Source organism: Haematobia irritans, chromosome 1 (assembly GCF_050003625.1).
Source record: "Haematobia irritans isolate KBUSLIRL chromosome 1, ASM5000362v1, whole genome shotgun sequence".
NCBI classification, from domain to species: Eukaryota; Metazoa; Arthropoda; class Insecta; order Diptera; family Muscidae; genus Haematobia; species Haematobia irritans.
Genome location: NC_134397.1, coordinates 181,470,480 through 181,485,706, shown reverse-complemented (window position 1 = coordinate 181,485,706; position 15,227 = coordinate 181,470,480). Strand labels below are relative to the sequence as shown.

Sequence of the window (15,227 nt, the reverse complement as noted above, 5' to 3'; positions counted from 1 at the left end):
CTCACTCTGTACCATCTTCTGGACTATATTTCTCGGATAGACATGTCCAATATCATCTTCCAGCGTTATCCGTCGCTCTGCCCACCTGTTACATATAAATAATGTATGTTCGGCATCATCCACGACCTCCTCTTTGTAAATACAGTTCTCTTAGCTGCATTTCCCCATACGATGCAGATACTTTCGAAAGTATCTGTGACCAGAGAGCATCTGAGTTATGTAATATCTTCTCTATCGCCATATATCTATATCAATTATATGACGGTGTGGGAACCACCGTGGTGCAATGGTTAGAATTCCCGCCTTGCATACACAGGGTCGTGGGTTCGAACCCAGTTTCGACCAAGCACCAAAAAGTTAACGTGGCATTCAACACTCACTAGCATCACCTACCGGAATACTTAAAAAGATTTGTATGTCATCTGCATACATAAGCATCTGACTGTGGACTATTCCAAGAGGGAGGTCATTGGCGTACATGCACAATAATAGAACCCTGTGAAACCCCTTTCGTAACTGGTAATGGCAATGAAAAAATATCTCCAGTGTAAACCGTCTGTAACCGATTGTTAAGATAAAGGGTGATACGGTCAAAATTTGGTCAATATAAACTTGACGTATTTCTTTCAATTTTGCATTTAAAAAACCTGAACACCGATCATTTTGAAGGTGTGTGTGTGTAGAATGTTGCTCCTATTTTAATTTTGGAATTCACTCTTCAGTTGTCAAAATGCCGTCCAAGCAAGAAGAGGAGCGTATCAAAATTGTACTCGCGCATCGCGAAAATCCGAGCTACTCGCACGCAAAGCTGGAAAAATCGCTAAAAGTTGCCAAATCAACCGTTACAAATGTAATTAAAGTGTTTGGGGAACGTTTGTCGACAGCCAGGAAGTCTGGATCGGGGGGAAATCGAAAACCGGAAGCCGCTGAGACGACAAAGAGAGTTGTCGGTAGTTTCAAGCGAAACCCTAACCTCTCTCTCTCTCCGAGATGCCGCAAATAAGCTGGGTGTATCGTCTACAACCGTGCATCGAGCCAAAAAACGAGCCGGACTATCGACTTACAAGAAGGTAGTGACTCCAAATCGCGATGATAAACAAAATACGACGGCCAAAGCGCGATCCCGGAGGCTGTACACGACGATGCTGACGAAGTTTGACTGCGTGGTAATGGACGACGAAACCTACGTCAAAGCCGACTACAAGCAGCTTCCGGGAAAGGAGTTTTATACGGCAAAAGGATGGGGAAAGATAGCAGATATTTTCAAGCACATAAAACTGTCAAAGTTCGCAAAGAAATATCTGGTTTGGCAAGCCATCTGTACCTGTGGCTTGAAAAGCAGCATTTTCATAGCTTCCGGGACTGTCAACCAAGAAATTTACTTGAATGAGTGTTTGAATAAACGTCTGCTGCCTTTCCTGAAGAAACACGGTTGTTCCATACTGTTTTGGCCGGATTTGGCATCTTGCCATTACGGTAAAAAGGCCATGGAGTGGTACGCCGCCAACAACGTGCAGGTGGTTCCCAAGGACAAGAACCCTCCCAACACGCCAGAGCTCCGCCCAATTGAGAAATACTGGGCTATTGTCAAGCGGAACATAAAGAAGCCAAAAAAAACTGCTAAGGACGAGCAGCAGTTCAAGGCAAACTGGCTTTCTGCGGCGAAGAAGGTGGACAAGGTGGCTGTACAAAATCTGATGGCAGGTGTCAAGCGTGAGGCCCGGCAATTCGGAAAACTGAATAGTTTTCCTGAATTTTATACTAATTGAACTTGAAAAAGAAATTTAATTTGAATTTTTCAATAAACGATTTCACCGATTTACACGCGTTTTCCCTTGACCAAATTTTGACCCTTTAGGAAGTAATAAGAGAGGTAGCAGTAGGTGAGAAATTGAAAAATCTTTGAAGTTTCAGACATAACATTGTGTGATCAACAGAATCGAAAGCCTTTGAGTGATCTAAGAGGACAAGAAAACTAACATGGTTCTCATAAATATTTCTCCTAATTGATTCTGAAACTTCGATCAGTGCACTCACACAACTGTGATCTCTGCGGAAATCGGACTGCCTTTCAGATAACAAGTTACAACGAAGAAGATAAGATATATCTGCTTATGTAAAATCTTTTCGAACACGTTAGAAACATAACACAAAATAACAATGGGTCATGACTCTGAATTAGATTTCGGTATCGGGATAATCTTTGCATGCTTCCATAGGTGGGATAAGTGCTGGAAGTCAGAATTGTGTTAAAAAAGTAGGTGAAAAGAGGTATAAGTTGAGGGAGCAGTATTCGTATAAATCTGGGGCCCATCCCATGCAGGCCAATAGCATTTGACTTAACCATGAAAAAACTCTCTATGACCTCATCTTCGGTAACTCGAAATCGTTCCCCTCAGATAAGTTTCCTCCTATACCGTTATCCGTGTCATATAAGGATATGTCTGTCGGAGGGGCAGGGATATTAGAAAACATCTCGTTCAAGTCATTTGGATCACCTTCATAACTGCTCAATGACCTAGACTTCCCAACATCGATATCATGTATAATCTTCCACTTGTCCCTGGAATCTACAGCAGAATTGAAACGCATAGCGTAATATTCGCTTTTCGCCGCATTGATATATCTGTTCGCTATTCTCCTCGCTGATCGATACTCCTCTAGAAGTTGTGGTAATCTAATGCGTTTCCATCGAGAGTATGCAATATCCCTTTCCCTAATAGCAGTCTTAATTGTGTCGTTAAACCATGGTCTAGTACTTGATTTCACTTTGATCCTCTTAATAGGCACAGTCGCGTTATAAAGTTCACATATAGCATTCCGCAAAAAATTAAATTGCTGGTCAACAGAGATGAGTTCGTTCATGTCATGCAAATTTATTTGTCCAAACATGCAGTTCAATATAATTCAAATTACGAAAATCACGGTACGTGTATTCGTTCTGATCCTTTTGAAGTTCAAGTTTATAAGACAGGAATATAAGGTCATGTTTCGAGAAACAAGGAGCCGAAATCTGGTCGTATAGAAGGACGTCAGACAAATCATTGACAAAGAACAAATCCACCTCAGTACTGCTGGTAACATTTCTGTGTGTTTAAAAAGCTTCTCTAAGTGGTTTCACTGCAATGTGGAACGCCGTTCAGACTCGGCTATAAAAAGGAGGTCCCTTGTCATTGAGCTTAGCATAGAATCGGGCAGCACTCAGTGATAAAAGAAAAGTTCACCACTGTGGTATCACACTGTGAACTGAATAGTCTAAATGAGCCTGAAATATCGGGCTGCCACTATACCAAACCAAACCAATCTGCCCTTTATCTCGTTCCTGCCATCTATAGCTGTTCTTTTGTTGAATGTTCGGTATCATGTCCCGCGGGCCTTGTTGTTTAGCCTCAACAACCTTTTGCCGCTCAATCGCCTGGATATCGGTCTGGGATCGTTCCTGCTATCACTAGTGCGGCTTCCCCCATACCGTGCGGTATGCTTAAGTGATTCTCAGAGCTGCCTTTCTTTGTACTGAAAGGAGCTTTTTCGCTCTAGACCGTCTCTGTAGGGTCGACGCCCAGATCTCGCATTCATAGAAGATTATACTGTTAGTCATTTCCATGAGTATCCTTCTTCTGCTTGGGAGAGGGTCTCCTATGTTTGCCATCATCCTGCTCAATAGCGACTTTATCGTAGCAGCTTACTCCGTTGCGGCTTCCCCGATACCGTGAGGTATGCTGAAGTGATTCTCAGAGCTGCCGTTCTTTGTACTGAAAGCAGCCGTTCTGCTCTAGTCCGACTCTGTAGGGTCGACGCCCAGACCTCACATCCATAGAAGAGTATACTGTTAGTCATTTCCGTGAGTATACTTCTTCTGCTTGGAAGAGGGTCTCCTATGTTTGCCATCAGCCTGCTCAATAGCGACGTTATCGTAGCAGCTTTCTCCGTCTATCTGCCAGGAGAACGTTAGTTTCGAGTCCAGCCTTAGTCCCAAGTATTTGATTGACTGATTTGTTGGGATTACCATCGTCTATGTGCATCTCTGAAAGGAGCTTTTTCGCTCTAGACCGTCTCTGTAGGATCGACGCCCAGATCTCGCATTCATAGAAGAGTATATTGTTACTCATTTCCATGAGTATCCTTCTTCTTCTGCTTGGAAGAGGCCATCCTATATTTGACATCAACCTGCTCAGTCTCGACGTTATCGTAGGAGCTTTCTCCGTTACGTACTCTATCTGCCAGGAGTACGTTAGTTTCGAGTCCAGCCTTAGTCGCAAGTATTTAATTGACTGCTTTGTTGGGATTATCTTGGCGTTTATGTGCATCTCTATTTCTAAAGGCAGGTGCCGTCTCGTTAGTAGTAGAAGTTCGGTCTTTTGCATGGTTAATTGTAAGTGTATCGTAATTTGGCGAAGTTTGCGTTGAGCCTCTTCAGTATTTCTCGTTTTTATCACAGCGGCTATGTCATCAGCGTAGCCAACAAGGAATGTATCATCTGGCATGGATATCTTCAGTATCTCATCGTGTGTTGCGTTCCAGAGATCTGGTCCATGGATTGAGCCTTGTGCGGCACCTGAAATGACATGCATTCTTCTTGGGCCCTGTATTGGTGTCGTATATCAAACCTCGGTCCTTGGGATGGTCTTTCAATATTCTCTTCAAGTATTTCGGTATGGGAAATATGGACTCTAGGGTCATATGGCATGGATATCTTCAGTATCTCGTCGTATAATGCGTTCCAGAGATCTTGTCCAAGGATTGTGCCTTATGCGGTACCTGAGATCTGGTCCATGGATTGAGCATTGTGCGGCAACTGAAATTACATGCATTCTTCTTGGGCCCTGTATTGGTGTCGTATATCAAAACTCGGTCCTTGAGATAGTCTTTCAATATTCTCGTCAAGTATCTCGGTATGGGAAATATGGACTCTAGGGTCATATGGCATGGATATCTTCAGTATCTCGTCGTATAATGCGTTCCAGAGATCTGGTCCAAGGATTGTGCCTTCTGCGGTACCTGAGTTTACCTCCATTCTTCTTGGGCCCTGTATTGGTATCGTATATCAAAACACGGTCCTTGAGATAGACTTTCAATATTCTCGTCAAGTATTTCGGTATAGGAAATATTGACTCTAGGGTCTGCCCACCTTATTGCAGGCATCCTTAATATCCAGCGTCGCTAGTAGAATTATAGATCGCGAAACGTGACTGATCTGTTGTGTCGCCCGGACGTCGACTGATACTTCCATAAGGTGTCCAAGTGACGATTTCCCAGGTCTAGATCTGTATTTTCTCGCGGACAGACCCCCGACATTGTTGATAGCCTCGTCAAGTCTTGGTTGTATGATGCGTTCGAATAATTTTCCAGTATTAAATGCATATTATTTTTATATAGTACCAACCTTCAAATGATTCGTGTCAAAATTTAACGTCTGTAAGTCAATTAGTTTGTGAGATAGAGCGTCTTTTGTGAAGCAACTTTTGTTATTGTGAAAAAATGGAAAAAGGAATTTCGTGTTTTGTAAAATACTGTTTTCTGAAGGGAAAAAATACGGTGGAAGCTAAAACTTGGCTTGATAATGAGTTTCCGGACTCTGCCCCAGAGAAATCAACAATAATTGATTGGTATACAAAATTCAAGCGTGGTGAAATGAGCACGGTGGACGATGAACGCAGTGGACGCCCGAAAGAGGTGGTTACCGACGAAAACATCAAAAAATCCACAAAATGATTTTGAATGACCGTAAAATGAAGTTGATCGAGATAGCAGAGGCCTTAAAGATATCAAAGGAACGTGTTGGTCACATCATTCATCAATATTTGGATATACGGAATCTCTGTGCAAAATGGGTGCCGCGCGAGCTCACATTTGACCAAAAACAACAACGTGTTGATGATTCTGAGCGGTGTTTGCAGCTGTTAACTCGTAATACACCCGAGTTTTTCCGACAATATGTGACAATGGATGAAACATGGATCCATCACTACACTCCTGAGTCCAATCTACAGTCGGCTGAGTAGACAGCGACCGATGAACCGTCTCCGAAGCGTGGAAATACTCAAAAGTCCGCTGGCAAAGTAATGGCCTTTGTTTTTTGGGATGCGCATGGAATAATTTTTATCGATTATCTTGAGAAGGGAAAACCCATCAACAGTGACTATTATATGGCGTTATTGGAGCGTTTGAAGGTCGAAATCGCGGCAAAACGGCCCCATATGAAGAAGAAAAAAGTGTTGTTCCACCAAGACAACGTACCGTGCCACAAGTCATTGAGAACGATGGCAAAAATTCATGAATTGGGCTTCGAATTGCTTCCCCACCCACCGTATTCTCCAGATCTGGCCCCCAGCGACTTTCTCAGACCTCAAAAGGATGCTCGCAGGGAAAAAATTTGTCTGCAATGTAGAGGTGATCGCCAAAACTGAGGCCTATTTTGAGGCAAAACCGAAGGAGTACTACCAAAATGGTATCAAAAAATTGGAAGGTCGTTATAATTGTTGTATCGCTCTTGAAGGGAACTATGTTGAATAATAATAACAAATTTTGACAAAAAATGTGTTTTTCTTTGTTAGACCGGGGACTTATCAGCCAACCTGTTAGCCTTTGTTCTTTCCACGCTTTAGGGAAGATTCCTTCTTTAGGCAGCCGTTGTACATAGCAAGTACGGTCTCGGGTCGCTTGGTACCTGTTTCTTGAACTACCTCTACGGCAATGCCACCAGGACCAGGTGCCTTCTTGTCCTTGAGACTTTTGGCGGTATTTTGCAGTTCCTCTGTTGTAAAGTTCAGGGATGTTAGTGAACGCCTCTGTCTTCTCTGATTTCATATCTTGGGAATAAAGTTTCCACGATATTCCGCATTGTTCTTGTCCACCGGGCCTCTCGCGCCTAATTTTTATTTTTTTATTGAAAAAAATTTAAACAAATTTCCCAACACATATAGAAAAAACATCTCAAACGTCTTCGATTGTTCATGTTGAGCGCATTTTTTCGTTCCGTATTACTTTAAGTTCGCAATCAAGTAATCTTAGTCTTCTTCAAAATAAAAACGACTATCAATATCCAATTCAACTCAGTACCGTCATTGTTTGTTTTCATTTTTATTGTCGGTAATTTGTGACTGTAATTTATAAGCCGAGTTTAAGCTATGATGGGCAATTTTGTAAGTTGACGAAAACTAAAACATGCATCCATCATTTCAACATACAGCATTTCTTTTGTTTTCTTATGGGCTGTTGTCGTATTTTAGCAGTGGTTGTGGCCCGCCATTGTTGGCATTTTGGGGGCATAACATTTGTTTGTCTTTTATGTTGTGCCAAATATTTCTTACATCATGTTTTTTATTATGTTGTATTTATTGTTATTATTTATTTTTTGAATTGAAAAAATTAGCAATTCAAATCTTTCTTCGTTTCTGTTTTTTTTTTGTCAAATTTTGGCCAATTTTAAAATCATTACTGTTGCAATGCTTAACATCGTTTTTTGTTGTGTCTCCCTCGGTTTTGAAACCAATCCAAAATTGGGAAAAAATGCTAAATGTGTTTGGCGTTATATAGGGCGGAAGTTAAAATTCAATATATGTTACAAATGTTCGATTTGTTTGTACCCTACTCCTAAGACATTCTTATGATTGGTTTTGTTAATATGTACAGCGAAAAAATGGGAGTTGTTATTTGTAATAAAATTTTAACTGCCATTGGTGACACAAAAAGGTCTCAAAGAATATTTCCAATTATAAGGTTAATTGAAGTTGAAAACGTAACTACACTACATTGTAATTTTATTTGTGATAGAAAAACGATGCTTTCTATATACATCCATTCGGATGTATAGACCCATAGAAAAAAATCATGAACGGAACGAACGAAAAATTATGAACCCATAGAAAACATCATGAACGGTGTGCACGTTTCAAAACGATCCGTTCATAAAAGTGAATCAACCACACATGTGGTGTCAAACGGAGAACAGACGGTGTCAATCTGATAACGATAAATTGACACCATGCGTTCATGATTTTAAAACGTAATGGTTACGAATCATAACTCGAACGTCGATTGTCCTGCTCCACATGCGTTAACAGTCGCCTTAGTACATTGCACCACCGACAGAGTTGGCATAAGAACGTCGAACGAATATTTTAAAACTTTTCATGGCCAAAGACAAAACGAATGGCATTCATCGTGAAATCGGGAACGCTCGTGGATAAAACCGTGAACATTGCGTTTTGATTTTTCGTGAACGTTTCATAAAACCAAGTTTAGCTCAAGGACAAAGGAACTCCTGTTTTATATATAGAGTTAGAGAAGCTGTGAAACACTCTGAAATGTCATCAGCATCACTGAGAGATGATGATCCACTGCTGAAAAAACTTTTTGCTTGTTGGTCGAAACTGGTATTGAATCCATGATCCTTGGTATGTAAGGCGGGCTATTCCACCACCGTGGCTCCCGAGTAAAATGCACGGCGTATTCCCATTTATAAAAGAAGCTTCCAACTTAAACTACTTTGTGTGTGACTTTAGTTGCACTCATTTCGGATATTTTAAAAACAGTCGCATATTGCTGTAAAGATTGCAAAATGAGAACAAAATCTCACAACTGTAACACTGATCCGTATTCCTTCTTAAGACTTTGGAGAGACAGAACGACTTTATGTTTACTCGAAGAGCAGGTCTACTGAGACTGCTTTGCATGAACTAGTCAACTTTATTGAATGCTCGCTATCTGTCAATTAATATACAATTGTGGCTTTTTTAGACATTGAAGGACCAATCATGAGGTAATAAATGCCAACTCTGAATGTTACTCAAGGAATACTGAGACTGATAGAGGAACTTCTAACAAAGAAACATATTTCAGACACATTAATCCAGGCTGACATTCAAAGGTATGTGACCAGAGGCATAAGGAGGAATTCTATCACCTCTTCTTTGGAATGACAAACAACTTTCTGGTTTCCTTAGATGGAAAAATCGTGAACAGGAATTTATAAAAAAAAATACCCTACCGAGACTCGAACCTGGATTGGTACCATCGACGGAGTTGCCATAAGAACGTCTAACGAATGTTTTAAGACTTTTCATTGCTAAAGAAAAACGTAGCCGTTCATGAAATCGTGAACGCCCGTTGAACGAAACCGTGAACATTCCATTTTGATTTTTCGTGAACAGTTCACTTTCATTTTGTTACCGTCCGTTCACGATTTTGGTACGTACGTTTTTCTTATTAGAGTAGCAGTGAGGGATAATTCCCATCCACAATTAGAGATATTATACAGATAACCCTTCCTATGATTGAGAAAATAGGCGAAAGAGAATGGTCTAGGGGTACATCTTTGGAAGACTGAACTAGTCATGTACTACCAGACTCGAGCCTTGATTGAACCATCGACGGAGTTGCCATAAGAACGTCTAACTAATGTTTTAAGACTTTTCATTGCTAAAGAAAAACGAAGCCGTTCACGAAATCATGGACGCCCGTGGACGAAACCGTGAATAATCCATTTTGATTTTTCGTAAACGGTTCCATTTCATTTTGTTAGCGTCCGTTCACGATTTTGGTACGTACGTTTTATACCCTCCACCATAGGATAGGGGTATATTACTTTGTCATTCCGTTTGTAACACATCGAAATATTGCTCTAAGACCCCATAATGTATATATATATATATATATATATATATATATATATATATATATATATATATATATATATATATATATATATATATATATATATATATATATATATATATATATATATATATATATATATATATATATATATATATATATATATATATATATATATATATATATATATATATATATATATATATATATATATATATATATATATATATATATATATATATATATATATATATTCTGGGTCGTGGTGAAATTATGATTCGATCTGAGCATGTCCGTCCGTCTGTTAAAATCACGCTAACTTCCAAACGAAATAAGCTATCGACTTGAAACTTGGTTGCTATTGATGTAGGTCGGATGGAATTGCAAATGGGCCATATCGGTCCATTTTTACGTATAGCCCCCATATAAACCGATCCCCAGATTTGGCTTGCGGAGCCTCTAAGAGAAGCAAATTTCATCCGATCCGGCTGAAATTTGGTACGTGGTGTTGGTACACACAAAAAAAAAATTTTTGATTTCAATCACGAAAATCGCGGATTCAATCATTTTTTTAATTGAAATGTCTTCAATCACGAAAATGATAGTATCAATCACCCATTTTGATTGAAAACCAACACGATTTTCAATTAAAAATTTAATTGACTTTTGTCACGGAATCAATTAATTGTGTGATTGAATCAATTAAAAACGTGATTGATTTTTAACATAAAATTCAATCACAGTTTTAATTGAATCAATTAAAATTTTAATTAATTTCGCGACAAAAATCAATCAACTATTTGATTCATTCAATTAAATAATTAATTGAAATTGGCTATAAATTTCGATCAAAAAATTTATATATTGCGACCCCAAAATCGTATTTAGTTTTATTTGAAATAAAAGAAAATATGTGTTTCTTATAAAACATATTCAATATTTTATTATTTTTTGAATTATGCAATAGACAAATAAATTTGGTTCTTGTTATTTGTGTTTTGTTCTAACATAACTTACTAATACAATTACTATCAATAACAACTATAGGGTGAAAAAATAAATTATATAAATCATTATCTTCCTTATAATAATAACCATGTTAGCATGTTCCTTCTAATATGTAGATGCGCCTAGATTTCCAATAATTCAGCAGCCTGTAAGCTAAATTAGAATAATTTGAATTTAATTTTGTTCAAAATTCATTTTGTTAAACATTACCTGCATAGAATATCAAGTTCAATTCTTAGTTCCAGGTTACAGATTTATAATCTTCTTTTGTAGTTGTAGTCTTTTAGCATAAAAAGGTGTATTAAGGAGCTCGGTAATTTAATTTTAGTAACAATTCCTTTCCAAAATCCACACATTGAAATCGTCTATTAAAATTTGAACCAATGAAAGACAAAAATAATGGGAAAACAGTGTAGTATTTGGTATTATATTGATGATACTTTGTAAATTCTGGAAATAGAAAAAAATATAAATGGAAAATACATATTTTTATTATTTTCGGATATTTTTCATGTTTTTAAATCCAAAAGAAAGAACTTTTTTACCATTACATAATTCAGCTCATTAGTTTATATGTCAGATATACTGCTCTCTACTTGGGTTCAAACTGAAAAAGGCAGGTAAAGCAAAAATGCAATTTAATGCCAACGCCACTTCCCAACTTCAAGGTGAATCTTCCAACAAACCCATACCGCTCTTGGTTTTAAGAAAACTAAGAGTGAAAAAAATTTATAATTTTAAAAGATCAAGACGGTACCCACTTTTTTTTGTTGCAAACATATTCTTATATATTTGATAAAATGATGGAGTTGATGGTCAAGTGATTGGTCAATTTCACAAAATAAAATTGGTCGCTAAAAGAAATGAATAAAAAAAAATATATTATTTTAGTCCGTTTAATGTAAACATGCTTCAATGGAAACCCGTATTCACATTTCACAATTTCTTACCTTCAATAAACGTAGATTGTTTTCCATTTTTACAATACCACAAAACACAAACACAGGTAATTTCAAATGCGTTCTCTCATATATTTTTTTCAAACCTTTACCACGTGGTCGTTTGTTGTTGCACACTTTATTTATTTCAACCCTTTGCTATGATTTGTTGTTGCGTTCAAAATATTTATGCACACATATTGAATGCAGACAGAATGTCGCCAATCATGTTTTTCAATTTACGCGAAAAACAAAGAACCAACCGTTCGTTACGAGTTACTTCCACAGACTGATCTCTCCATCATACATTGTTGAATAAATACCCATTCTCTTGTTCTCTTTTCGCTCTTTCCATTGCTCAAAATTATTCAATTTCAATCACAAAGGTGATTGGATCAATCACATGTGTAATTGGAAACGGAAAAAATTTCAATCACGTTTGTAATTGAAAATTATTTCCGAATTGATTAACAAATTGATTGAATCAATTAATATTTTAATTGGAAACGTAACAAATATCAATCATTTTTTTAATTGGTTTTTATTCGGATTTGATTAAATAATTAATTGAATCAATTAACATATTAATTGAATCCGTTTCCAAATTCAATTAAGTGCTTAATTGAAAAAATGTTGGTGATAATTTTTTGTGTGTATATGGCCTCTAATAACCATGTAAAAATTGGTCCACATCGGTCCATAATTATATATAGCCCCCATATAAACCGATCCCTAGATTTGGCTTGCGGAGCCTCTAAGAGAAGCAAATTTCATCCGATTCTGTTGAAATTTGGTGTTAGTATATGGTCTGTAACAACCATACCAGAATTGGTCAATATCGGTCCATAATTATATATAGCCCTTATATAAACCGATCTCCAGATTTGACCTCCGGAGCCTCTAAGAGAAGCAAATTTCATCCGATTCTGTTGAAATTTGGTGTTAGTATATGGTCTGTAACAACCATACCAGAATTGGTCCAAATCGGTCCATAATTATATATAGCCCTTATATAAACCGATCTCCAGATTTGACCTCCGGAGCCTCTTGGAGGAGCAAAATTCATGCGTTCGGTTTGAGATTTGGTACATTTCTCTAGTGTATGGCCGATAACAACCATGCCAAAATTGGTCCTTTTCAATCTATATTATATTTAGCCCCCATATAAACCGATTCCCAATCACACAAAAATCACGATTGCCACTCAAGACAAAAATAATCTACCAAAATTTTTTTGCCATAGAAAATTTTGTCAAAATTTTATATTTCTATAGAAAATTTTTTCAAAATTTTATGTCTTTAGAAAATTTTGTCAAAATGTAATTTCTATACAAAATTTTGTCAAAAATTATTTTTATAGAGAATTTTGTCAACATTTTATTTTGTTTTTATTTCTTAGTTCTTCTTTTATTTCAAAATTTTATTTCTATAGAAAATTTATGAAGCATTTCATAGTTGGAGAGGAATATACTCAGATAGTCAACCTGCAATAAAATCCTGTAAGTTGTAAGTTATATGGAAAGATGATGTACAGTGGGAGAAAAAATGATTCAATTTGTAAGAGGAAATTTCCCAAATGTTTTCTCCATAAGGAGTTAGCATAAAGGGCCCAAAATTGAGGTATCTCTCCCAGCCAGATCTATACTAAAGGCTGTGGAAAGGTTCATTCGCCCGAACCGAAACATGTACAGTCCAGGCGTGTATAGATTTGTATCTGGCGTTTTCTTTTCAATGGCTCTATTCACCATGTTCCTTAATCTATCTGTCCATAAAGCTCGAAAAATAATTGTATAATTAGAAAATCATTGTAGTCTGTTTTCTTCTACTCGAAAATGGTAATAGACTACGACAAATCTCTCAACGAGATGGCTGAACAGTACAATATTTACCTGCTATGTGTGTTTGGCCACAGGAATTACAAATCGCATGAGTTAGGAAGTTGGCTAGGAACTAGAATCTGTTGGTCTGCCTAGTATTACTCCGCGACAACGTGAATATCAAATGGCAGAATTGCAGGGGTTGCAACAACACCAAACAAATATGGTCCCATTTAAACTTAAACCGTACACTAGATATGTTAGAGTTCTCAAGACGTCAGATATCTCTCCTGATATCTGTCATAAGGGGTCGCTGCCTGGTAAGCGAGTTTTCAAAAACTATTGGCGTGAAATATAATGACTTCTCCATCAAGCTATTTAATTTAATTTAATTTAATTTAATTTAATTTAATTTAATTTAATTTAATTTAATTTAATTTAATTTAATTTAATTTAATTTAATTTAATTTAATTTAATTTAATTTAATTTAATTTAATTTAATTTAATTTAATTTAATTTAATTTAATTTAATTTAATTTATTTTAATTTAATTTAATTTAATTTAATTTAGTTTAATTTAATTTAATTTAATTTAATTTAATTTAATTTAATTTAATTTAATTTAATTTAATTTAATTTAATTTAATTTAATTTAATTTAATGTAATTTAATTTAATTTATAAAAAAAAAAAAAAAAAAAAAAAAACATTTTATACATTTCTCCTTAACTCCATCCAATTCCATTTAATCTAAAGAGCTCACATTTAGTTCGCCCCTACCGGTCGGAACTATTTCTTTACTTCTTTGTATGTTGTTATTCAATATTAAGCAATAATTTTGGCACAGCAATTATTTTACATAGTTTTTTTCGTACGATACTTGAATGTTCATAAGTTAATGTTTGGCCTTTTTTTATTGCATAGAAAGTTTTTGGCCTCACTTACATTAATAACTTTTACTTTTTTTTGTTTTGCGCATATCCCAAAAAAACATGAAAACTTGAAGTTTAGGTTTTTTGCTTTGCTATAGTGGGAAATATGTTGTAATTAGTTTTGTTTGTATGTAGCATTATCGGAAATCTACAATATATGTTTCTGCGTTGTTATTTCGGTGGTAATGTGGGAATAATATATTTCATGAATTTTTGGTAGATAATTATGGATAAATTAATACTAAGGCGTTTAATATGAGGAAATTGAAAACTTCAGTTATACAAAAAGCTGTTCGTCTCGTATATAATTCCAAATTGTAAATTATTTTATATAAACGAAATAAATTCGTCTGGGTTAATATTCCTTAAATAAATTCATAAATTCCTATTAGCGAATTTTTCATGAAAAATGCTGAATAGTTGGATAAAATTCCAAATCATTAAATTGAACTGCAATTATATTGGCTTTATTAACTGACGAAAATAGTACAGTGCGGTTGCTACGTATTGCAACCAAGGTGGCTATCATTTGTTTCTACAGAAAATTTTCTCAATATTTTGTTTCTATAGAAATTTTCTCAATATATTATTTCTATAGCAAATTTTTTCAAAATTTTATTTCTATAGAAAATTTTGTCAAAATTTTATTTCTATAGAATATTTTGTCACATTCTTTTTCTATAGAAATTTTTGTCAAAATTTTATTTCTATAGAAAACTTTGTCAAAATTTTTAAAATGTTTGAAACTCAGGAAAAATTTTTGTGAATTTTTTTCTGTGTATAGAAAATCTTCTCAAAATTTTATTTCTATAGCAAAATTTTGTCAAAATTTTATTTCTATAGTTGACAAAATTTTATTTCTATAGCAACATTTTTTCAAAATTTTATTTCTATAGAAAACTTTGTCAAAATTTTAT

The 15,227-nt window shown here is 35.8% G+C and overlaps 1 protein-coding gene and 1 long non-coding RNA gene across 2 annotated transcripts in view; one reads left to right on the top strand and one right to left on the bottom strand.

Moving 5' to 3' along the window:
• Hmgcr (HMG coenzyme A reductase) overlaps positions 1-15,227 on the top strand; it is a 237,467-nt gene that overhangs the window by 119,966 nt on the left and 102,274 nt on the right. The gene's annotated exons all lie outside the window — the stretch shown is intronic.
• Positions 10,532-11,369, bottom strand: LOC142222232 (uncharacterized). Its single transcript, XR_012718285.1, has 3 exons — positions 11,169-11,369; positions 10,834-11,073; positions 10,532-10,776 (listed from the first exon to the last, which is right to left on the bottom strand). It is a non-coding gene; the product is annotated as an uncharacterized LOC142222232 (long non-coding RNA).